General features: G+C 36.5%; 1 protein-coding gene and 1 long non-coding RNA gene across 2 annotated transcripts in view; both read left to right on the top strand.

Moving 5' to 3' along the window:
- The window catches only part of ST6GALNAC3 (ST6 N-acetylgalactosaminide alpha-2,6-sialyltransferase 3), a 313387-nt gene that overhangs the window by 12654 nt on the left and 273525 nt on the right, over positions 1-27208 (top strand). The gene's annotated exons all lie outside the window — the stretch shown is intronic.
- LOC140700597 (uncharacterized) lies at positions 9811-26676 on the top strand. Its single transcript, XR_012079020.1, has 3 exons — positions 9811-9878; positions 24972-25033; positions 26611-26676. It is a non-coding gene; the product is annotated as an uncharacterized lncRNA (long non-coding RNA).

The following is a 27208-nucleotide window of genomic DNA, read 5'->3' as shown; positions in this document are numbered from 1 at the left end:
CTGTTTTTGGAACAATTGAAATTCACTGTATATTTTTCCAGGTTTGTATAGGTTAAAGGGGTCTGTGTTTGACCTTAACCACTCCCTCCCCCGCCCCCCCTTATCTTAGGAAATAGAACTTGTGAAGAGAACGTTTATTAGCAAGCATTTAAAGAGAATCCAAGTATCGTGGGTGAGAGGAGGGGTAAAGGGAATGCAGATAAAAAAGAAGCTGAAGATTTAATTCTTTTCTAAGGGAAATTTGGGTCTGTATAAATAATAATAGTAATTGTAATGATAGCTTACATTTACTGAGTGATTATAGCTACTGTGTTGGGGCTTTACAGTTTTGTATTATCTCATTTAATCCTTACAAGCTCTTAAAATAGGTACTATTATAAATTCCCATATAAGTAAGGAAATTGCAGCTTAGAGAGGTTTCTTAGAGAGACTAAGTAACCTCTTCAAGGTCATACAGCTATTAAAGGAGAAGGCAGTATTTGAATCCAGGAGTTAGGCCAAAGAAAATATTTCTATAGTCATACGTGGACAAATCTATTTATAACTTGCCCACAATAATATAATAGCTTTGATGATAAAATGATACCAGTAAGCATTTTCTGGGTACTTTATGGTAGATACTGTATTTCAAGCATATACATGATTTCCTTTAATATTCAACAATCCTATTAGAAAAATAGTATTGTTACTGTATCTGTTTTACCTGGGAGGAAGTGCTGAGGCTTGCAGAAAACTCTAATTCTTTGTCCAAGATCCCGTGGCTAGTGAGTAGAAAATTTGTGTGACCATTTTATTTTATAATTATTGTTTTTAGCCAACGTACTATATGCAATAAGGACCAGGCACACTATTTTCAGTACTTTAAATTTTTAACTCGTTTAGTCCATATTTTGCAGATAAGGAAACCAGGGCACAGAGTAGTTAAGATTACCAAACTCTTTTTGGCAGAGGTTAGATTTGAACCCGGCAGTTTAGCTTTGGTGTCTGTATATGTAATGGCCATGCACAAGGCCACAAACCCTCCCCCTACTTTGGTGTTTTACCTCCAAGTGCAGAGAATCCCTTAGGACTATTGAAATCCATTTCAATATCAAATCAACCCACTTCAAAGGAGTTTGTGGAGATTAGAAGAAAAATCGCTTGATTTTTGACTTAAGGTAAACTGAATTAAAACATGAGTTCTTTTGAGTTTTTTCCTTTTTAATACCTTTGAAGAATTTCAGATCAGATACATTTAGAAGATCCACTTAGGTCAAGTTGAACTTGGTGGAATTAATTTCTCTGTGGAAGGGAAATTAGCATTTGAGTACGAGCCTATCATTCTGACTTGGTGGGGAAGGCCAGGCAGTTTTCCTCTTGACTGATCTCCCTGCTCTCCCCTTCTCCACTTGTCCCCCTGGATAACTCCATTGGAAGGCCAAAGTGATCCTTTAAAAAGTGAATCAGATCATTTCAGCTTCTTGTCTAAACCTTTTGGTGGCTTTCCATTTCAGTTTGGATGAAGTCTAAATTTTTCAAGGCTCCCAATGCTCATGATCTTGCTTCTACTTATTCTTGAGAAGTCATCTTCTGCATCTTGGTCCCCTGCTCATTTTCATTCCATCCAGTTCTTGGGCCATGCCAGGTTCCTTCCTGCTTTAGAGCCTTTGAGCTGCTGTTGCCTTACCTGCTCTACTTTGCCCCCAGGTTCTTTGTGAGGCTATTTCTTCCTACCCTTCATGTCCCAAATTCAAGTTTACTGCCTCAGAGAGGTCTTTGCTGATTATGCCAATGAAATATAACTCTTCCTGATATTCCCTATTATGCTTCTCTGTTTATTATGCACATAACACTTTCTTAATGTGTGATTATGTGTATATTTGTTTGTTTACTTGTCAGTCAAAAGACTGAAAGTGCAGAAATCATGTTTTTGTTTGTTTATCACTGTGTACCTATCATTGTATAGTATAGTCAACAAACAAAGTATTTAATGAATTAATTTCAAACAAAAAGAAATAGTAGGTGCAAAGATATTGTGGCATGAGGGAACAGATTATTTTGGGGAACAGTGAAAAGCTGTGGATGGCTGTTGCTGAACTGGTTTTTGGGAGCTGGAGGAGATGACATAGTTGGAATCAGATCATAAAGGATCATATAGGTCCTACCAAATAGCATTGGATTTTATCCTTTAGAAATGGGGAAACACTAATAGGATTTAAACAGATTATTAAATATAGTAGAGACATTAGGTCAGAGAGAAGAATATTCTATTGTGTTATTGTTTTTTTAAGAGTACTTGGAGTCCTTGGATTGACTCTGATCATTGTCTTTTATATTTGGAAATTACTTGTCCCAATTATGATTTTGCTACAATGATTGCATAGGCAGAATTTCAGATAGAATGCTGGAAATTAAAATGTGCTGAAGATGTAAGTGTCCCTGTTTACAGCTGAACTTGATGTTCTATCTATCAAATAAGGATGAGCCAATAATAAAATGAAATTAAGCATTTATACAAATAAGTTATTGGTTGTTCAGGCTGATGAACTTTCTGTTTAAGGAAGAAATCATGCATTTAGACATTATCTCTTTGGCTCTTTAGATGATACATTGCAGACTTTAGGCTCTGTGTGGTAGAGCTAACTCACGTTCAGTTCACAGTATTGCTTTTAAGGAGAATGCTAGGTAGTTCTGCCCTACCAGTCATTATATAGCAACTGTCTTCCACCCCTGCCTTGGAAGGACAATAATATTGTCCTTGCAGCATTTATTGTTTACTGAGAACCTGCTATGTGACAAGCACTGAGCTAATCATCTTACATTATGTGGGTAAAACTTTATTTCATCTGTTTGAGGAGAAGTTATTCCCGTTTTACAGATGGAGGAACAGGCTCAGGGAAGTTGAGTAAATCTCCCAAGTAAGTAGTGGAGTAAGGGAATTCAATCCAGATCTGTCTGACTCCAAATGCCCTGCTTTGAATCTGAACCCTCTGCTATCCTCCCTCTGTAGAGGAGAGAATCATATAGGACTATGAAAATGAACTAAACATAACTACACTTTAAAGGAGCTTATGAAAATAATCTTGATCAGAGTTAAACTGAATATAAAAATATCAAGGAATTCCAAAAGCATTTTTCTTTTGATCTGAAGAACTTTTAAACTAGTTTACACTTCAGCAGACATTTTGTTTAACCTGCTTAACTCAATTCAGCCCTAAGATGAGCAGATACTTGAACAGAATCTTGATGGATAAGCAAGAATATTGTAAGGCTAACCAATCAGAATGGCTATATTGTGTCCATCTCCTGGGCTTCCCACCACAATCTACTCTTCTTCACTCATCATTCTGGAATTAGTTCTTGGCACAGCAGCCAGAAGGAACTTTTAAAAATTTGTGTAAGATCATCTCATTTTCTTGACTAACCAGTCATGGTCTAGGAGAAAACATTTGCAAATCATGTGTCTTGATTGGTTAGTATCCAAAATATATTAAAGAACTCATGCAACTCAATAGTAAAACAAACGAACAAAAACAAAAATAATCAATCCAATTAAAAAATGGGTGGAGTATCTGAATAGATATTTTTCCAAAGAAGTCATATAGATGACCAACAGGTACATAAAAAGGTGCTCAACATCACTAATCATCAGGGAAATGCAAATCAAAGCAGTAATAAGATATCACCCCATACCTGTTAGAATGGCTGTTATCAAAAAGACAAGAAATAACAAGTGTTGGTGAGGATGTGGAAAAAGGGAACCCTTGTGGACTCTTGGTGGGAATGTAAATTGGTACAGTTACCATGGAAAACAGTATGGAGGTTCCTCAAAAAATTAAAAATAGAACTACCATATGATCCAGTAGTCCATTTCTGGGTATTTATCCATGTAAAATGCAAATACTTACTCAAAAAGATACATGTACCCCCATTTTCATTGCAGCATTATTCACAATAGCCAAGACACGAGAACAAGCTAAGTGTCCATTGACAGATGAATGGATAAAGAATATGTATACACACACACACGTGAATATTATTCAGCCAGAAAAAGAAAGAAATTCTGCCATTTTCAACAGCATGGATGGACCTTGAGGACATCATGCTAAGTGAAATAAGCCAGACAGAAGAAGACAAATAGCATATGATCTTACTTATAAGTGGAATCCAAAAAACAAAACAAAACTGAACTCATAGATCCAGAGAACAGATGGGTGGTTGCTAGAGGCAGAGGGTAGAGGATGGAGAAATGAGTAAAAGGTGGTCAAAAGGTACAAACTTATAGTTATAAAGTAAGTGAGATATAGGGATGATTACATCATGGTGACTGAAGTTAATTATACAGTATCGTATATTTGCAAGTTGTTAGGAGAGTAGATTTTAAAAGTTTTCATCATAAGAGAAATATTGTAACTGTGTGGAGATGTATGTTAACTAGACTTGTGATCATTTTGCGTCATATACATTTATAGAATCATTGTGTTGTACACCTGAAACTAATATAATACGATCGGTTTATTATATCTCAATAGAACTTACATAAAGATGACCTGATTCCCTTGCCTAGCTGGTCAGTGGATTCCCTTTCATTTGGAATGAATCATCATCTTTTCATCGTGACTCCATGGGTCTGTATGACCTGTTCCTGTCTCCCTCTCCACCTCCAAGGTACTCAGCCGTACCCTCTTTGTTCTAGTTACTTTTAGGATCTAGACCTGAATCAGGACATTGGCAGTGAATGGTGGGTAGTTCTGTTTGCCTGGAGCTTATGGGAAATTAGGTAGCTGAAGCAATTTGGAATTGACCTTGTCCAAAGAACATCTTTGGAATATTTTGGATAATGGAACACTTTTAAGATATTTTAAGCGCAAGACTAAATGTAGTGGGGCCATTGAGCTGAGGAGTAGAATATCTTACTGTCTTGTTGACTTTTTGGAGTGTTCAGTGTCCTTGGATTGACTCTGGTCATTTTCCTTTGTATTTGGAAAGTGCTTGTTCAAAATATGGTAGCCTTAATGATCACACAGCCAGAATTTCTATCAGTAGAGTCAGTTACGTTTAAGATATGTGTTCCTTGAAGTCAAGAAGCTGGGCTGGGGTCTTGTACTGGCTCCAGTTTCTATGTCCTCCGTAACGTCTGTAAAATTTAGATAAGCAAATACATCAATCTGTTTGAAAGCACTAATAAAGTAAAATATTACTGGCAAATAAAGCTATTACTATAGGTGTTGGCAATCCTAAGTTTAGAAGCAACCTTCTGAGCCCTTAGATCATTGAATGCACCGTTCAGGTTCTTTCTGTTATGGATGAACAGTTAGTGCTTGTAATCTTAAGCTGAAATTTTGGGTGAGTGGGGTACTTCTGGCCCATTGCCCATTAAATGCCTGCTGTTTCCTGGGCCTGACTTGGAGTGTGGTTCCATATGACTGCCCTTGAGGCACCTCTTTATACAGCAGTACCAAGCTCCAGACCTCAAGCTGAGCACCACATATGTGTATGTCACTTAAAGCTTCAACAGCCCTGTGACTCTTTTGCAATCTCCCCGTGAGTTTGAATTGTTAATGAGGAAATGTGACTTTAGGGAAATTAAGTGCTTGAAGTTAAAGAGTTAGTGAATCTAGGGCTAGAGAATCCAACACAGTTCTGACTCCAAAACCCACGCTCTTAACCCCAGCCCTGGCCTCGACATAAGATTGTCCTATAGACAGGGCAGAATGGTAGGGAGGAACAGAGGGAGCTCTCCATTCCTGTGGACCTTAAATCAAAATATCTTCTGAGCCATTTTGTCTGAAATCCATCTTTCTGTCTTGGGTTTAATTTCTCTGATTAGAGATACTTTATTTTGCCTAATAGAATTTTTTTCAGTAAATATTGCAGGCATCAGTCTTTCGTAAACTCAATCAGAGTTAAGTAAAGAAGTTTGCTATTTAAAGAACCTTGTGGTTAATCCCTTGGTAAAGAATTGTTTTGTAATTGAGTATTAATGCCTTAGTTATTGTGTTTCATAACTTGACTTTCAAAAAAGTAACAATGGCAAAAGCTACTATTGGTATGTACCAGATTGTCTTATAAGCATTTTTTAATGGGAGGTTTTTTTGTTTTTTGGGTTTTTTTTTTTTTTGGGTTGTATTCCCTTTATTTATTAATTTTTTAAATTGAAGTATAGTCAGTTTACAATGTATCAATTTCTTGTGTACAGGATAATGCTTCAATCATACATGAACATACATATATTTGTTTTTATATTCTTTTTCAACATAAGTTACTACAAGATATTGAATACAGTTCCCTATGCTATACTATATGAACTTGTTTATTTTATATATATATATATATATATATATATATATTTATATATATATAAAGTGTCTGCTATTCTCAAACTCCCAACTTATCCCTTCCCACCCCCTTCCCTGATTGGTAACCATAAGTTTGTTTTCTATGTCTGTGAGTCATTTTCTGTTTTGTAAATAAGTTTGTTTATCTTTTTTTTTTTTTGATTCCACATATGAGTGATATCATATGGTATTTTTCTTTCTCTTTCTGGCTTACTTCACTTAGAATGACAATCTCCAGGTCCATCCATGTTGCTGCACAAGGCATTATTTTATTCTTTTTAATGGCTGAATAGTATTCCATTGTATAAATATACCACAGTTTCTTTATTCAGTCATCTGTCGATGGACATTTAGGTTGTTTCCATGTCTTGGCTATTGTAAATAGTACTGCTATGAACATTGGGGTGCGTGTATCTTTTTGGATTGGAGTCCCTTCTGGATATGCACCCAGGAGTGGCTTTGCTGGATCCTATGGTAAGTCTATTTTTAGTTTTTTGAGGAATCTCCATACTGTATTCCATAGTGCCTGCACCGGACTACATTCCCACCAACAGTGTAGGATGGTTCCTTGGGAGTTTCCAATTTGATCCTCACAACAACTCTGTGAGATGGGTGCTATTATTGGGTCCATTTTATGGAGGAGGAAACTGAGATACAGAAAGGGTAGATGAAAGGACAGCTTCATGGCATGCAACATGTGTGATCATACAACCTCATGCTCAGAAAGGCCTACACTTGTTTTAATGTTCTGCAGTTGCTGTCTGAAAAGTCTTCATCCTTTTGAACAAGGGGCCCACATTTTTATTTTACATGGGGTCTTGCGAATTATGTAGCTGGTCCTGCCTAGATGGACTGTCCAAGGTCACTCAGTGGTAAAGAGGTAGTCGGCATTCAAATCCAGACTGCTGGCCTTAAGCTTATACAATTTCATTTACATTCTCCAGTTTCCCATGTCTCATATTCTTTTTTTCAAAATTTAAAAAAAATTTATTTATTTTAAACATTTTTTAAACTGTTATAGTCATTTTACAATGTTGTGTCAAATTCCAGTGTAGAGCACAATTTTTCAGTTATACGTGAACATACATATATTCATTGTCTTTTTTTTTTTGCTGTGCACTACCACAAAATCTTGTAGATATTTCCCTGTGCTGTACAGTATAATCTTGCTTATCTATTTTACATATGCCTGTCAGTATCTACAAATTTTGAACTCCCAGCCTGTCCCTTCCCACCCCCATCCCCCTTGGCAATCGCAAATTTGTATTCTATGTCTATGAGTCTGTTTCTGTTCTTTGTTTTCTTTCTTTTCTTTTCTTTTTTAGATTCCACATATGAGTGATCTCATGTGGTATTTTTCTTTCTCTTTCTGGCTTGCTTCACTTAGAATACCATGTCTCATATTCTTAAAGTGTGGTCCTTCCACCTTCTTTTCCTTTGGACCTGTCTTTAGAAGCAGGTGGTTTGACTCATCTTTGTTGAATTCTTTGGATTTGAGCTTTGCTTGTTGGGCCGAGTGTCTGATACATACGATTTCCCAATTAGACTTTTAGGAGAGCAGTAGGGAAGATTTGAAGATAGGCCAAGAATTGTACATCCTTGTCATAGTGAAAAATCATAGCCCCCAAACAAACAGGAATAAAATGAAAATGTTGTAACATATTTGTTTAATACAACTTTCCTAGGGAAAAAAAGAAAAAAGAAAAAGAAAGCCCCAGTACATATGAAAGGAAGGCAGTCCCTCAGCACTGCTTATCTGCATGCAGTGCTCTGTGGACTGGCGACACTTGATTACCACATACAGTTTTATGGTCTGTTTCATGAGAAGCTGCTTTTTAGCCTTTCATGGATTACTGTGAAGGGAAATAGAGAAAGACAGAAGAGGATTTCCATCACTTTGGCAAAAATTATCCCTCCATGGTCTATGCCTAGAACCCGAGACTACCTGAGTTCCCTTTCTCAGCATTTCCTGAGAACTTTCTTTGAAGAGGTAGAGGCCAGCAAGACATCAGAGCTTGAAGATTGTAGAAAGAGTGACACTGTCATCACTACAGGGGACTTGGGGCTGTCAGAGAGGCAGGCATTGGCCACAAGGGCCCCAGGAAAGCAGCTGACAAAGTTAAGGGGAATCTAGGAAGCTCGAGGGAATTATCCAGGTAGAAAAGTAAGAGAGTGTTCCAGACAGAGGAATAGAAAGAATGAAAACATGGAGGTGAGGTAGAAAATGGTCAGGGTGAACTGTGAGTATATGGCCCTGGCTGAAGTGTTGGAGGTGATGTTGGAGAGGCAGGTAGGGACCAAATACTGATGAACTTTGTATGCTAAGTTAAGGGGTGTGGATTTATAGCCCAGGGTATTAGGGATGATGAAGATAATAGCCAACATTTACTGAGGGCTTCTCCATAAATTACAAATATCCATGTGGTCCCTGGTCATATACATACCTCTTTGAGTGATGTGTATGCACACTCAGTCGTCATTTTTAGTACATGAGGTCACTAGGACTCAGGTCAGTCGGGTCCTCACTTTACCATTTGCAGCCCTGGGATCTGGGGGCAGGCAGCAGACATTTTTGAACCTTTCTTTCCCTGTCTCTAAATTGAGCACAGTAATCAAATCTGCTTCACTGATTGTTGGCAGGAACAATTTGAAGTAAGGTTTATGTACTTTGTATAGATAAAGTTTATTGTGTAAGTTGCTCCAGTGTAGGAAATTTAATTTGCTCCTTGTACTTTGTTTTGTATTATTCATGGCAACTTTCTATATCGATTCAAAGCTGAGGAGTTCTAGAGATTGTGGTTAGTTAGTTGCCTTTTACAAAGACTGGGTGATTCACTGCCAGAATCGGGGGTGGGGAGGATAACAGTTTCCTCCAGGCAGTGGGTCAGACATCTCACGAGGTGTGATCTTGGGCCATCACTTAACCTCTCTGAGCTGCAGTTTCCTCTTGGAAAATGAAGACAGAGCTGAATACTTGTAAGGACTGTTGTGTAGAAGATTAAATGAGATATTTGATGTAAAGTGCTTGACACATAGCAACTGTTCAATAAATGGTAACTTTTATTATTTTTATTCCTGAAAGAAAAGAGTTAGTATATCAGTGCTGAGTGTTAGAAGACTGGGGGCACAGAGCATAAGAGGTGTTTATATATTTTCCTTTCTTTTCTCTCAGTTGTCTGCCCCACCCTCCCATCTCCAATCTTTTTCTCCCCTCAAGGCAGAATGAAATTGGATGTCTTGTAAACGTGGTGCAGTCTTTGCCTTAGTGTGCTCAGACATGCCCTTCTAACCTCTGACAAATGAATCAAAACACGAACAGCCGAGGGTGGTTGGTTGAATTTTCTAACTTTTCATCCCCTTATGAGTGGGGATAGGGCCAACTCTGCCTGCGAACTCAGCTCAGACAGACTGGAGGGGCTGGCCCCGCTGGGAGAGGGCTTGGTTACCTAGGAAACGTTTACCTATGCTGATGACAAAGGGGCTGTCACCACCACCTGACGCATGCAGACATGTATCAAGTTATACAGGAGATGGAAAGAAGCAATTTTCTCTTGAAATGAGGTAGAGGCAGGTGTTAATTTCTTTTGAATGGCAGTTAATTTTCTGTTTTCAGAGAAGCAGGATAAAGCTTAAACTTTAACTTCTGGCTGAAAATATTCAGTTTGTGAACCTGGCAAAGCCTCTTAAGAAAAAAACAGTCCTGGCACTGGACTGTTAGGCTTCCTGTCTTTCAGCAGCTTATTGCATTTATTATACTGCTTTGGGGGATTAGAAAATAGTCTCTGAAGGCCATTTCTTTAATGACTTGGAATATTAATGTGGAAAACTTGCTTGTTGGACAATACAGTGAATGCTATGGCTTTTGTCTCTGACTGACTATTGGAGCTTTCACTCCCTGAAGTGTTTTTTTTTTTTTAATGTTTTCTTTATTGTGAAAGAAAAATGCACATTAAGAAAAGTGAATAAAACAACTAAATAGCTTAATGATTTGTCAGGTGTAAAGAGAATATATTTATGTTTGTTACTGTTACTGTGTTCCAGAGCACTCTTACTACCTTCTCTTACTCCCCGCAAGACCACTGTCTTGATTTTATAAAGAAAAGTAGACAATTATTACCAGAAGTTTTGTCACCTAAGCGTATATTTGTATCATGAGGTTTAGTTTTGTATCTGTTTTGAGCTTCATATAGATGAGGCCATAGAATAAAATACTGTTTTATTTTTGGTTTCTTTTTCCCCAACATTGTATATCTGAGGTTCTTCCTTCTTGTAGAAAGTAGCTGTTTTTCATTCACTTGATTCACTTTATTATCTGAATAAATATACTACAATTTATTTATCCATTTGACCATTGACATTTGAAAGGTTTCTAGTTTTTAACTATTATAAATGGTGATTTTGTGAACATTCTTGCACACATCTTTTGGAGTGCAGATGCATGTATTTCTGTTGGTTGGAAGCCTGGGAGCACAGGTTATATGTATCATTGGCCTTAGTGATGTAAAAGGATAATTTTTCTGAAAAGTAAAATCATTATCCTCATACAAATATAAAATGAACATCTGTCAAAGATTTCATTTGATTCAGCAATTAATGAGAGAACCAATGAGATGTTACAACTGGTTCAAAGGGAAAGACTCACGTTATATTGGCAGCAAGAGATACTGAAATGAATTTGAATAGATGTAAAATGAGTCTATCCACAATGCAATCATCCGTTGCATTCCACCAGACAGAATTCATTTGCATTTGTATGGACAAGAATCATTTGTGTTATTATCAGTGTTCTGCAACTTAAGTAGTTGTAGAATAGCTCAAAGACAATGAAAAGCAGGATAAAATGGAAGGGTGCACTATCCCAGACACTCAATATTCTTTTTTTCCCCCTATTCAAAATCTTTCACAATTTTTCCTGGCAGTAGTTAATACCAAAATGTTTTCCAAAGTGATTGTTTCAAATTACTCTCCCACTAAAAGTGTACCGGAGTTCCTGTTGCTCCATATCCTTGACAACAGTTCATACTGTCAGACTTTCAGTTTTGCCATTTGGATCATTACTCAGTGGTATTTCTTTGTGGTCTTAATTTGCATTTTCCAAGTAAGAATAAAGTTAAGCATCTTTTCACCTGTTTATTTGCTATTTGAATATCCTTTTATGTGAACTACCTGTTCTAATCTTTTCCCATTAAAAATTAAGTCACTCGTATTTTCCCTTTATATTTGTTAGGAATTCTTGTTGTATATATATATACTACACGTTAATATAGTTTCCAATTACATGTATTGCAGAGATCTCCCACTTTTTGGCTTGGCTTTCTATTCTTTTACTGGTGTGTTTTGATGAACAAAACAATTTGATTTAACCCAGTTTATTACTCTTATTTGTTAATGATTTTTAAAAACTCACCTTAAAGTCTTTGATTACCTTAATTTCTTTAAATTACTTTAGTGAATCAACTTTCAGAGACTGTATTATTTTGCCTTTCAAATTTAGATTTAAAAACCATTTTGAATTTTTTTTTCCTGTTTGATGTGAAGTGAAGTATGAATTCCCTCCATTTGATACCCACCTTTCCTGGCACCACTTGTTAAAAAGACTGTTTTTCCATTTCTGCTCAGCAGAGGCATATTGGTCACACACCAAGTGTTCATATATGTTCGGGTCTATTTCTGAGCCTTTTGTTAAATCCCATGGATTTGTTTGACTATTTTTACACCAACAGCACACTGTAGTGTTTTTATTGTAAGTTTTATAATGTCTTTGTTTCTAATAGAGCCAGCCCTTCTACCTATTGCTCTTCTTTAAGGCTAGTTCTAACCCTTTATATTTCCTTTTGAATTTTAGAATTGGCTCATCAAATTCCACAGTGGAATTTTATTTGTGGTTTTTAAGACTGCATTGAATCCCCAGAAATTTCACCCCTATATGTTTGTCCTAGAGAAGTGAAAACATGTCCATGAAAGAGCCGTACATGAATATTTATAGCACTTTATTCATAATTACTCCAAACTAGAGAGAACCTCATTGTACTGGCTAGAACCAAGATGTTGATTCAAAGAGAAATCTTTCAACACTTTATCAATATGTGTTGGTTTTGCAGTAGTCTTTTTTTTTAAAGATATAATTTTAAGGAATCTTCCTCCTATTTCTAGTTTTCTAAGAGTTTTAAATCATCAGTGGGTATTGAATTTTGTCCAAGCATTCTTTATGTGTTAAAATCGTATGTATTTCCTTCTTAATTCTGTTAATGTGGTGAATGACATTTTTTTAAAAAAGGTTAAATAAACCATGAGTTTCTGGAATAAGCCTGATTGGATCAAGAGGGATTAATCTTTTTATACATTGCTGTGTTTGGTTTGCTAATATTTTGTTTTAGCTTTTACCTCTGTTCATTAGTGAGTGAGATAGACCTCAAACATCCCTTTCTCACAAAGTCCATGTCAGTCTTTGGTTATTAAGATTACACTAAAAGTGAGTTAAGAAATGTTTTCCCTTTTTCTATTCTCTAGAGATGTTTGTATATGATAAGTATTGTTTCTTCTTTAAATTTCTGGTAGAATTCTCTGGTGAAGTTTTCAGGATCTAGTGTTTTCTTTGTGGTAAAGTTTTAAATTATGCATTACAATTTTTTAATAGTTTAAGACTTAAGGTTTTCTGTTTCTTTTTGTGTCAGTTTTGGTGAGATAGTTTTCTAGAACTCTGCATTTTTCATCTAAATTTTCAAGATTTCTGGCATAAATTTGTTCATAATATCTTCTTATATATTTAATATCTGTATGATCTATAGAGATGTCCTCTTTTAAAATTTCTAGTATTGGTTTTTCCCAGTCATTCCAAGGATTATCAATTTTATTAATCTTTATGTCACTTCTCTGGATTGATCCTCTGTATTGTATTTTTTTTTAAAACTCATTTTAGCTCTTATTTTTTTCCATTTTCTTTCTTCTAATTTGTTTACTTTAATTTTGTTGATTTTTAAAATTATTTCTTAAATGGGATGCTTTATTCACTGATTCTCAACTTTAATCCTACTGTAACATATGTATTTAAATAAATTTCAGTTTGGGTATGATTTTTATTGCATCCCACAATTTTATATGAAATCATTTCGTTATCATTCAGATAAGAGTGTCTTCTAACTTCTACTGTGGGTTTTCTAGCTGTCATTTTGTTACTGATTTTTACCTTTCTTGCACTGTGAACAAAGAACATACTCTAATTTCAGTACTTTAAAATGAGTTGAGACTTGTTTGGTTTCTTAGCAAATGGCCCATTTTTGTACATGTTTGCTATGTGCTTTCAAATGTGTATTCTCTAGTTGATGAATGCAGCATTCTGTATACTTATTTGGCCAACTTTACTGTTTATGTTCTTCAAATTTTCTAAATCCTCATTGGCTTCTTTTGTCTTATTTGTCTTACAGGTTTCTGATAAATGTGTATTCAAATCTTATACTATTATTTGCCTTTTTATTCTAGTACTTGTGTCAATTTTGCCTTTATGTATTTTGGAACTATGTGATAGAAATTTGAAATGTGGAGTTATTATATTTTCCTGATGAATTGAACCTTTTGATGTTACAGAGTGATTCCTCATACAGCTAATAAAAGTTTTTGCCATGAATTCTACTTTGTTTGATACTAACAAAGCCATATAAGCTATCTTTTGGTTAGTATTTGCCTTAAAAGTCCTTTCAGTTCCCACAGTTCTATATCCATATGTTTAAATGTGTTTCTTGTATATACAGCATACTATTGAATTTGACTACTTTTGTCTTTTAATTGGAACATTTAGTTCATTTACTTTTAATGTAATTACATACATAGTTGAGTTGAAATTTACTATTATATTAAATGCTTTCTTTTCGTCCTGCTTGTTTAATGTTTCTGTTTTTAATTCCATTCTTTTGGATTGAGATTATTTGTTTATCATTCCACTTTTTCTTTCTGTTAGCTTGGAAGTTCTACATTTTTTAAAATTATTATTTTGATGGATATGTTAGAGATTTTAGTATGCATTCTTGATTTAGTCCTTAAAGCACTTTAATGCTATTTATGTCTCTCTGACTTATAACCTTATTTTATATATTATTGTTGTGTGTTTTACTTCTGTATGTTTCAAATGCCCAAAATATCATGATTGTTTCACACAATCATTTATTCTGATTTGCTCATATATTTATTCTAGTTTTTGCTCTCCATATATTCTTGTATCACTGATCTTCTGTCTGGAATCACTTACTTTTTGCCTGAAGAACAAATATCCTTTAGTATTTCCTTTATTGTAGGTCAGCTGGTGATAAATTCTTTCAAGTTTTGTTTGTCTGAATTGTCTTTATTTCACCATTCTTTTTTTTTTCATTGAAGTAATTACAGTGTGTCAGTTTCTGGTATACAGCACACTGTCCCAGTCATGCATATACATACATATGTTCATTTTCATATTCTTTTTATTTCACCATTCTTAAGGATGTTTTTTCTGGGCATAGAATTCTAGGCTGTCAATTATGTTCTTTCAACATTTGAAAGATACTTACTTCTGGCTTCCCTTGTTTCTGTTGATAAAGATAGATTAGAGTCTAATTATTGTTCTTTATTTTCCCCCTTTGATTCTATGTTTTTGTGATTTTTCAGCAGTTTTTTTTTATTGTAGTGTAGTTGATTTACGATGTTATGTTAATTTTAAGTGTACAGCAAAGTCATTCAGTTATATATATATATATGCATATTCTTTTTCAGATTTTTTCCATTATAGGTATTGCAATATATTGAATATAGCTCCCTGTGCTGTACAGTAAGTCCTTGATGTTTATCTATTTTATACACAGTAGCGTCTTTGTGTTAATCCCAGACTCCTAATTTGTCCCCTCCCCTCCACCATCCCTTTCTCCTTTGGTAACCATAGTTTATTTTCTATGTCTGTGAGTCTATTTCTAGTTTGTAAAGAAGTTCATTTGTATAATTTTCTTTTAGATTCCACATATAAGTGATCTCATATAATATTTGTCTTTCTCTGTCTGACTTACTTCACTTAATATGATAATCTCTAGGTCCATCTGTGTTGTTGCAAATGGCATTATTTCATTCTTTTTTATGGCTAAGTTATATTCCATTGTGTATATGTACCACATCTTTATTATCCATTCATCTGTCAATGGACATTTAGGCTGTTTCCATGTCTTGACTATTGTAAATAGTGCTGCCAGGAACTAAATTGTGGTACATGTATCTTTTTGAGTTAGAGTTTTCATCTTTTCCCTGAATATATTAGTTTTTAAAGGAACCTCCATACTGTTCTGCCTAGTGGCTGCACCAAATTACATTCCCACCAACAGTGTAGGAGGGTTCCTTTTTCTTCATACCCTCTTCAGCAATTTATTATTTGTAGACTTTTTTGATGATGGCCATTCTGACTGGTGTGAGGTGATACCTCATTGTAGTTTTGATTTGCATTTGTCTAATAATTAGCAATATTGAGCATCTTTTCATGTGGCTGTTGGCTATTTGTATGTCTTCTTTGGAAAAATGTCTATTTAGGTCTTCTGCCCATTTTTTTTTGGTTGGGTTGTTTGTTTGGTATTAAGCTGTATGAGTTGTTTGTTTATTTTGAAAATTAATCCCTTGTCGATCTCATCATTTCCCCCCTCCTCCATAGGTTGTCTTCAGCAGTTTTAAAATAATATGTCTAGATGAAGTTTTCTTGTTATTAATTCTGCTTGGGACTTCTAGGCTTCCTTGTCTTAGCTACTTTTTAAGGTATCATGCTTCAGTTTTGGAAAGTTCTCAGCTATTGTCTTGTCAAATATTGCATTGTTTCATTTGCTGTCCTCTCCTCCTTGAGTTACATTTACTTTATTAATTACTTGGGCTTAATTACCTTCTCATTGTATCTTATAGTGTATCTTTTCCTGTATTTTTCATCATTTTGTCTTTCTGTGTTCCACACTAGTTTTCTTCTGACTTTAAATTCATACTTCAGCTGTATCTATTTTTCTAAAGCTAAATTCATTCATTAAGTTATTAATTTTAGTTAATATATTTTAAATAATTTTTAAACTTTCCATTGGATTCTCTGTTTTTTATTTTTTTGAGTTTCCTATTTATCTTCATTTTCTAGGGCATTTGTAATAGTTTGCTACATTACTAAAAAGTGAATGGCCTAAAACAACAAACATTTATTCTCATGGTTCTGAAGTCTGTAAGTCCAAAATCAATGTGTCATCAGGGCCACACTGTTTCTGGAAGCTCTAGAGGGGAATCCATTCCTTGCCTCTTCCAGCTTCTGGCATCATTTCTTGTTTTGTGACCACATGTCTCTCTGCTCTGTATTCACATTGCCTTGTCCTCTGTGTGTCTGTCTTAAAACTCCCTCTGCTACTGTCTTATGAGGATATACCTGATCACTTTTAGGGCCCTCCTGGATAATCCCAGATAAGTCCTCCTTTCAGCAGCTGTAATTTAGTCAGATCTTTACTGTTAAGGTAACATTCACTCCTTTGCCATATAAGGCAATATTCACAAGTCCAATATTAGGACATGAACATAGCTTTTGGGCCACCATTCACCTCAGTATACCATTCTATGCTGAAATTTTCATCTTGTAAAAAATAAAACTTGCAGCAAAAAGTTTGTTTCAGGTATTTCCAATATGGAGCCCTGTGGATCTATTTCTACTTCTGTTGTTTCCGCTGGTTTTTATTTGTATCTTCTTATGTGCTTGGTTATTTTTAATTGTGTGTGACACAATTATATTTTCACACTTCTTTATAGACATAATTTGAGGTCTACATTATCCAGCTCTAGAAGGGGTTGCAGAATTTGCTTCTTCAAGTACTTGGAGCATTAGCAGTCTAGAAGCACCTTATTTCAGTTTCAGAGTCCGAGATGGTTTGAGGATAAGCCGCAGTCCTCTGTAGGAGTCTGCTAGCTTCCTGCTGTGTACGGCTCTTTGGGGATCCTAACCCAGAGCAAATGGTATGCTTAGGTCTATTCACCCTATCCTCAGCAGACTGTGAACACAAATCTCTACTGCCTCCTCAAAGTATCTGTAGAGGGAAAACAGGTCCAAAATGCCATTCTCTTTTTTCTGGGCTTCCTTCCTTCCCTTGATTCTCATTTGATGTGTCCCCCACCCTGCCCGTCTTACTGGCTTTGGGCTGTTTTTAACCATTTCCTAAATATTTTGTGTATCTTTCTTACTTGTTTTTGATGGAAAGTTTTATCTAGTAGGTCTGGCATATCTGGTGGGTTATTATCAGAAGCATAAGTGTCCCTAAGCTTTCCTCATCTCTCTATCTTAAATTTTTATGATGAAAAAATTTTAACATCACAAAAGTAGATAGAATAGTGCAAAGAAGTATGGCCCAGACCATCACCTAAATTCAACTATTATCAAAGTTTTGTTGTATACTTCGACACGTTCATGATGTACAAGAAGAGAAAGAAAGTAGGTCACTATTTTAACTGTCAGTCATCCATTTACCTTTTAAGTCCAGCATCAGAGACAGGACTTCTGCCTTGGTTACTCCTGTGTCCTCAGCACCTAGCACAGGGTACATACCTAGTGCATATTTTACATTCTGTGAACTATTATTGAATGAATGAAATGCTCTGTATAACCATAGACTGTTGAAACTGGGAGAGGTCTTAGCTTGTCATAATGAACCTCAGTTTACAGAAGGATGCCGAGGTCCTGAGATTCGAGATGTGTTGAAAGTCATGCAGATGTATAGTAGAGATAGACTGAGGTCCTAGCTCAGGGCTCTTTCTGTTTTTCTGTACTTCTTCCTCACTTCGCTAGCTTGTTTAGCCACCACTTTTTCTTCTCTTCTGATAACAGTGAAGTTTAAGGGGATTTCATTACAAGTGTGATGATGTAATATAGCATTAAGACACGACAAGGCAGTGTTATTGGCCATTACTACTTGCCTCAAGTGAGTGGCGAAGCCTTTGACCACTCAAGGCATATATTAATAGCTCCATAAAGTACATCCTGGATTGCTAGTGCTATTATCAACTGGCTATTACATTTCCTAAAATTATTCTACAAATACCACTTTAAGCAATTTTCTTTTTTTTCTTTTTAACTGGGAAGATTAGCTTTCTTTTATAAGGGACAGTTCTTCACTTACTGCAGAAAATAGAACTGCCAGTTAACTTAGAAATTTCTGAGTATGAGCTTTGGAGTCAGATTCATCTGTGTTCATGTATGTGCTTTGTTACTTACTGGCTCTGCGACATTAGGCGATGTTCCTAACGTCTTTGGGTCTTGGTTTTCTCTTCCGTCAAATAACAACAAAATACTTATCTTTTGTAATTCATATATGTAAAACACCTAGCAGAGTGCTTTGAACTTAGTCAGCAGTCAATATATCATACTTTGTTGTCATTATTATGTTGTTGAATCATTTGTTGTTGTGATGATGAATGCATGTGGGAATTTTTTTCCTTTGATTAGTCAATCTGCTTGTAAGATTAAAAAATGTCTCAGGGCATTAACATGAGCTTTAATTTCTTATTAATAAAAGAGCTAATATGGGCTGAACATTTGCTCTGTTCCAGGATGAGTACTAAGTGCTTATGTACACTGTTTAGTTTAATCCTGACTTTATGAGATAGTTGATTGACTTACAGGTGAAGAAACTTAGAAGTTAAATAATTTGTCTGGGATTTTCAAAGTGATAAGAGACAGAGGTCATACAAAGCCCGGTATTCCCCTTAGCAGTAACGTTAACTATTCTCTGTACTGCCTTCCTCCAAGACATCCTAAGTTCACAGTGATGCATGTCTGATGAGAATTAAAATTGAGTGGAGAAACTGGGATCAGGACAATGTTGCTAATGCAGATGACTCTTACTGATTTTGAATTTGTGACCAGGCTGACCTAGGGCTTGGCTGAGAGTTCACACTGGTGCCAATTTTGAAGGTGGCAAGGTTAAACAAATGAATCATGTGAACAAAGGGAATATTGAACTTACTTAAGTAAATAGACTTTTCCCAAGTGTTTTACCATCTCTCTGCATGTAAAATTAATGCAAATTGTTCTAATGTGTTTATGATTATAGATCCTTCAAACAACCTCTGCTTGGCACACTTTGGATATTCATTGATTACTTTCTTAGCATCCACCTCCTCTTTTTCTCATAGCAACGAGGCAGTTCTTTGGGGAACTATTTTGTACCTCCTTTGATAGTAGCCACTTAGTTTGGGAGGGATGGACTCTGATTGGCAAGGACCCATCTTCCAAATAGCATCCTCCTTGAGGAGTATTAGGCAGACCCCATCCAGTCCTTAGTGAGTGTAGAACATTTTCCCTGCCTATGTGGAGGAGTTCAGCACTGGGCATGTGATCTAAATTGTTAATTGGTCAAATCAGTGTGACACCCACGACTGTGGCTTGAGAAAGAGAAAATTATTCTTTCTCAGGGTGGTCTGAGAGGCCTGATGTGAGGCCTGAAGCTGTTGAGACCATTTTGCTTCCATCAGGGGAACCAGCCTAAGAAAGAAGCAGATACAAGGAGGAGGCAAAGGTGAAAGAGTAGCAGAGAGGCTGAGCTGGAGCTTTGCTCAAACCATCCCTGAAGTCTGTCCTATTGCAGGACTTTTTTGTCACACGAACTAATAACTTTCATTTCCTATCTAAGCTAGTTTAAGTTGGGTTTCCTCTTTCATTCACTTGGAGTTACACTAACCTATTATTACATTGTACTTACACATTTCTGGTATTTGGGTTTTATAGTAATAGAGATTGATTGCCATAAGCAAAGTTTAGCTATCAAGGCAAAACTACCTGTCAGAAAGCAATGTTGTCTGTGTTCTTGAGGGCTGCGTAGCCTCCTGAGATGCCATGGCAGGATTTTAGACTTGTTATATTGTAGGTCTTCTCTGTAAACCTGTCTTACTCTGGATCACTTTCTGGTTTACCCATTTATGTGATATCTCTAACCCTCACTTTCCCCATCTGTAAATTGAGGATAGTAATAGTACCTATTTTATTTTGGGACTGTAAGGCCCAAACGAGCTGATTTGTATAAAGTGTCTAGCACAGGGTCTATCATGCAGTGAATGCTTAATGAGTGTTCGTTGTTTCTATTATTGATATTATTATTGTTGTAGTTAATTTTCTTAACAAGTCATTCTCTTCCAGAGCAAATCATTGTTTCCTCTCTAGCCTTCATCCCTAAAAAATGAGCTAAACAGTGTTAATTAGAGCAAGAGAGGCAGACAGAGCAGTTTTGCTAAGTCTGTAAAATGACCTTGGAAACTGTCATTTCTTTCTACTCTGTGCTTCTCAGACTTGGAGCTTTGTGAGTGAGTCTTGGTTGGTGCTTTGACCTCAGTAGATTGTCTTGTGCTTCGGATGACTGTGTCCTTCATGTGACTGTGTTGATGGCCTGCAGAGCTCTGTGCAGGAATCAGATGGTGCAGCCAAGTTCCCCATGAGGTGAATAGTCATGTCACTTGGTGGGGTGAGCAATAGCAACAAATACTTCTTTTTTTTGCCTTTTTGAATTAAACAAATAGAAAAATCCATTATTCAAATATGAAGAATATTAATTTTTAGATGGGCAAAAGTGGACTTATTAACAACAGCAGCCACCTGGGACAGAGAATGATGAATGAAATCAGGGTGCTAAAGTCTATAAATAGATAAAATTGTGGCACTTCCTCTCCAAGTTCATTGCTGTTGTCACGGGAAGTATGTGGGTGGCAGCATTCACTGTGAAAGGGGAACACAGGTATATATTTCCCTTTGCCCAAGATTTGTACATTCTAAAGAACCTGAAGAAAATTCTTTGCTGTCTTCCTGAGACGTTAACTTGTTTTTCCCTTCCTGTGAGCCAAAAGAATAGTCATCACCTGCTCCCTACTCATGAGTTTCTGGAAAGAAACACTGGCCTTATTCAGCGTCTTCACCAACTGGGTAGGGTTTAATTGGTCATGGAGGGAATTTTCATTCCTGGTTTGCAGCTGAAGTGCATGTACATCTTCAAGTCTGAGTGGGCTTGACCCCTCTGCTGACTAACTTCTTCCCTAAGCCCATGAGTACAATGGCTGATGAGATAAAAGCAGCTATTGCTAATTAAGTATTAATCAATTGAATACTTTATTCTTTAAATGCATTCTCATTTTTCCTCATAATAATCAATAACCCAATGATATCTGTCCTATTTTTATCCTCATTTCACTGAAGAGGAACCAGAGGCTCTGGAGGGTTCAGTAACTCACCCAGGTCACAGTTGTAGAGGATACAGCCAGGGCTCAATCCCAGGTTGTTCTGACACCAAACAATGTTTTCTTAACCACTATTCGACCCTCCCTTGATGCCATGAGTATTTCTTTGCCTTGTAAACATTCTTGTATATGGTGTTATCCTTGTTTTCTTATTCTTAGTGTGCAGAGGTGTCTTTCTGCTTGCTCCCGCTCCTGGTTCCTTCCTTATTCATCAGTGTGCACCTCTTTGTAACCAAGCCCCTCTTTCTTATTGCCCCACTCCTAGCCCGCCTCATGTTTCCATATGGTCCTGTAAGTGGACCGGGGTGGGTAGCCCACATGCATAGGCTCACAGGAAGATGCAGTGTGGAGGATGGACGCTTCTGTGGCAGGTCTAGGTTCTTTTTTCCACCTACTCCTTCCTTCTGTGCTCCAGTGTATTGCTGTTGTCCTTTTCCTCTTATATGCCTTTCCATTGTCGTTGGAGCTCATCTTCTGACATTCTGTCTGGAGACATTTAGATCTCCTGGCATGCTGGCTGCAGATCCCTAATACTTGAAGCAATTTTCAGAAGTGTGAAAAAGAGCTATGATTTGGGTTATGTATTTGGGCTCTCTGTAGTTGAGAATTACGAAGAGTAAAGTAATGTTTAGTAAAAGAATTGGAGAACAGGACAGCAGCTTGGTTAGAGCCTGGCTCTTACATATGTGATAACAGCTCTAACGTGCTTCCAAAGAAGAATTTGATCATGGAAGGTTATGACTGGTAGTAAGCTGTTCTCCCCAAGTTTATTTATTCATTTATTCAACAAACAGTTATTACTTGTACTCCTGATCACCAACCTTTTTATTGAAAGTTATGGACTCTTTTCCCATAAAAATCCACAGAATATATAATATTGTGCATGCAGTTTGAGGGGATTCATGGATCTTTGAGGCCCACCTGAGGATTCCCATCTAGGAACCTGAGCTTTGTGATGTACCACCTTTACTGTTAAATCATATCTCCAAGTCAAGGCCTTCTCCATTATGGATATAGAAAGAAATTCAACCTAGATTCTTGGATGGAACTGTGTTTAGCCAAATTCTGTTTGTTCATCACTGAACCTTTACTAGGCTGTTATGAAAGAAAGTAACTTTGCAGAATTACTCATGATCAAACAGATGTCCTTAGCAAAGTTGCTCTCTTTGTTCAGCTAGCCTTCTGAACCTTGGTATGTAGGGTCTCTAAAATATTTTATTGGAAATTAAAATATTTTGATTGAAATAAAGGTCCTAGGAGAGAGGAAAAAGAGTATCTTAGTTATGATTAGGCATTATGATTAGAGGGTTAAGTAAGTCCCAGTCATTTTGAAAAAAGAAATAACAATACAATGAGTTCTGGAATCTGTAGAGGTGCGAGTGTGTGTGTGTGTGTGTGTGTGCATGCGTAATATCTGAAGAAAATGAAATTTTCACACCTAAAAGAAAGGAGCATCTTCCTTTGGGGTTCCTTAGTCCACAGCAGTATGACAGCTAATCAGAAAGCTGCCACTCTATGAGGGGTTTCATTGACTCAGTTTTCATATTATTTTGTTGGATGACTTATAGTTTCTCTGACAGGTTTGATGCAGCTTTTGTGTTCCTGGGAGAAATCATACATTGCTCATGGTCCTGGAGTGCAGGAAGAGAACAACAGTGCCCAGGCTTCATTGCTGTTGTGGTTTACATTGTCTTCCATCATAAACAGAAGTTGACTGATTACAAAACAGTGAATAGAATTTTTTGCTAGCTTTCTTTCTGGTTACACTCCCACTGTTCCCTCCCTAGTAGGAGTAATAGGAGAATTCTCAAACTAGAATGGCCTTTCCATTAGGAAAACCAAAGCCTCCCTCCTCCCCCTGAGGTGAGGGGAGAGGGCATGATATCCAAGGGCTGGGCATTTGTCTTTTGTTATTAAGGGATATGGCATAATTAGTGGAAGGCGTTCATTATCTAGAGCTTTCCGTCAGTCGTTCTGGAATGTTCCACTCAGAGGAGAAGAAGCCAAGTCCTGTCTTCCCCGCCCTGAAGTCTTCAGTGGCTCCTTTTCATTGGGTGGTATGTTCTGCTTGGTGCCTGACTGTCCTGCTGTAGCATTTTGGAAACTCGATTCCTCTCAGACCTGGTAGATCCCATTTCAGGCTGAGCAGGGAGAGGCTGAGCCTGTATCTGCATTGCTTGCTCCTGGCATTGCCTGCCTGCCAGGGCACCACACAGAGCCTGGGTGAAGTCATTCTTCCCTGAAAACTGAGACAGGAAATTTCTTCTGACATGTAGGAACTGACTGAGAAGGTTAAGAAAAGCCTAGCTGAGAATAAAGATGGGAAGTGTGTTCTTGCAGGTTTAGAAAGGGATCACATTGCTCTTACTTCTATGGTTTCCTTTATTAACAAATTATTAAGATGAATTCCACTGTAAAAAAATGGCCATTTGAAAGTATTTGAAAATGTACTAAATTAAGTATTCATTTTTAAAATTATAAGATACACTATGAGAAGATCAGGCAGTGATCTGAGAATTATCATTGAAGTTTAATTTGTCTGTTTGCTTATGGGTATCTGGATGGAAACCAACAGGGCTGGCCATGCTCATTTCCTCTTTCTCTCCCTTCTACCCAAAAGGCCTCATTATAATTCCTTTTCATTCCTTCAGTACCCTCGTATTCTTCACATCCTCCCCTTCCCTGGAATCTTGCTCTCAGAAAAGAGTCTGATCTCAGTTACCTATAGCGTATAGGTCTTAATGTAAGTGTAAACCTAGATATCAACACTCCTAGGGGAATTGGAATGAGATCACGTACTGTGAACTAGAAGGCTCTGCTTCCTCTGTAAAGGAGGTAGAAACTAATACCTAAATACATGTGAAAAATAAACTTGAAATTTGTGTGCTTTGCCCTGTTTCTTAATTGCCTGAATTAATACTATGAATCTGTGAGTTCTGAAGTGTGTGTAAGCCTTATAAACAGCAATGTCTGGGAGAGATGGGGACATGGCAAAATGCATACTTGCCACTAATTTGGATTTTGGAAAGTCAGCTCACTGCTCTGTGCACAATGAAAAGGTTGTATGACCTGAGAGTCTGAGGAGTTGAAGCTGAGCCTTGAAGAAACAAGCTGTGAAGACAGATTTCAGAAGGTGCCCACCTGTGAATGGTCTTAGAGTAATAAGGCTGCTTCATCATGGTTTTCAGTCTTTAGAAGTCCAAAATAATAAGGAGAAAAAATTTTTTTTATAATCTTAGTAGCTGGTATCATACTTTCCCATAGTGGGGAAGTGGCCTTTGTTTGGGAAAATGTCATGGTAAGTCATTTGGAGTAGATTGTGAAACACTGCAAACATTAGTGTGTGGGAGCCCAAGCCACAACAAGAGATGGTTAATCTTTTGAATATGAGAAAGTGAAAGGAATTTGTGTTTTGTTCAGCCCTGGGCAGAAATGGAGAAGAAAATAGAGAAGCAGAGACAAGAGAAGAAAAAGAGAATCTGGTAAGATGAGAGAAGACTGGATGCTATGTGCTCTAAAAGACCAATAAGAAAACCCTAGAGATACTAGGAATTGTAATGTCTGATGTGAAATTTTAACTTAGTTTGCTGTGTGGTATGCTATCTAGTTTCTGTGACCTGCTAATCTTTAGTAACTCTAATTTTACTCTGAGATGGTTGTTGAGTGGATTATTTTGTGGAAACTGAGAAACGTACTGAGACTTTGTGTCTAAATTAATGCTGAGAGTAGCAGAGATAGTAGATATGGAAATACAAGCCTGTAGGTAGAGCTTGATCATGAGAACATAGCCTCACATAGAAAATTGCAGAAATCTTAGTGATAGATTTGCATTTCTGTTGGACATGGAGTTGAGGGGTTCCCTAGAGAGTCTTTAAGATCTGTTTAAACCTTAAAGGGGAGATTAGGTGGAGGAGTTCCCAAATGACATTGTATGGGTGTCTTAATCACAAACACTAGATGAATGGTGGAACTCTAGAACTCTGATGAATGGTGGATGAGTAACTTCGATAAGTTTGTAAGACCCTGGAAGGAATGAAGAAGGCTAATCTGGAATGTGTTCTTACGTGCTTTTGATTATACCTTTGATATGATGTGATACCTCATCCAGCTCTCAACAGTGACCCCTTTTGGCCAAAGGTTATTTGACTGCTTCAGAGAGATTTAAGTAACATAATTCCCTGATTTCATCTGTGGCCGTTTGTAATTCTTTGATGGCTGCCTTGCTCACTGTTGTTTCCTGGGGTTTCTGAGGGAAGTTCTGAGAAAAACAGCTCCTTTGTCTGTGGAAGTTAGCTTTGGATATGACAAATGCATTTTTTTTTAATAGGCAGAGCTTGCTTTATGGGCTTTGAAGATAATGAGTTTTTATTTTTCTTAACAAACTGAGGGTTTGTAGCAACCTTATATTGAGCCGTCTTTTTTTTTAATTGAAGTGTAGTCAGTTATAATGTGTCAATTTCTGGTATACAACATACTGTCCCAGTCATGCATATGTATACATATATTTGTTTTCATATTCTTTTTCATTAAAGGTTGTTACAAGATATTGACTGTAGTTCCCTGTGCTATACAGAAGAAATGTGTTTTTTAATCTATTTTTATATATAGTGGTTATCATTTGCAAATCTCAAACTCTCAAATTTATCCCTCCCCACCCCCTTTTTCCCAGTACCAAGAGATTGTTTACTATGTCTATGAGTCTTGTTTCTGTTTTGTAGATGAGTTTACTAGTGTTCTCTTTTTTCTTTCTTTCTTTCTTTTTGTAAGATTCCACATATGAGTAATATCACGTGGTATTTTTCTTTCTCTTTCTGGCTTACTTCAGTTAGAATGACGATCTCCAGGTCCATCCATGTTGCTGCAAATGGCATTATTGTATTCTTTTTTATTGCTGAGTAGTATTCCATTATAGAAATATACCACAACTTCTTTATCCAGTCATCTGTCAATGGACATTAAGGTTGTTTCCAAGTCATGGCTATTGTATATAGTGTTGCTATGAAGGTTGGGGTGCATGTATCTTTTCTAAAAAACAAACAAAATTTTTGTCTTCAAACAGTATGCTCTATCCAACCCCAGGTGGATAAAATGTATGTATATTTAACAACTGCTTTGAAAAAGTGAAGTAAGTATCGGTGCTAAGATATTAACTAGAGTAAGAAGCCCCATTATAGTTTTCATAGCATCCTATCCTGTATTTTTAGCTTGTAGCATTTATCAGAATTGAAATACATTACTTGTGTTATTGGTTATCAAAACCTTTCCTAGTTATCAGTTCCTTGCCAGGCCTGGAGTAGCGTAAACTAAACTTCTGAGTGATGGAGTAGGAGGTGGTATGTTCTTCTTTCTGATTTTCTCTAGTTTCACAACTTTTACCATGAACATGTTTTTTCCCTCATTACAAGATACAAACCTTACTAAATGGAGGCTGCATAATTAAGTATCCTATATTACTTTTCTTCAGTTAAATTATTTAACAAATTTTTAATTTTATTTATTTTTAATTTTATTTTTTTTATTGAGGTATAGTTGATTTACATTGTTGCATTAGTTTTAGGTGTATAATAAAGTAATTCAGTTATACATGTATATACATTTTTTTCAGATTCTTTTCCATTATAGGTTATTACAAGATTTTGAATATAATTCCTTGTGCT

Source organism: Vicugna pacos, chromosome 13, assembly GCF_048564905.1.
Source record: "Vicugna pacos chromosome 13, VicPac4, whole genome shotgun sequence".
Taxonomy (NCBI): domain Eukaryota; kingdom Metazoa; phylum Chordata; class Mammalia; order Artiodactyla; family Camelidae; genus Vicugna; species Vicugna pacos.
This window is presented reverse-complemented; position numbering and strand designations above follow the sequence as displayed.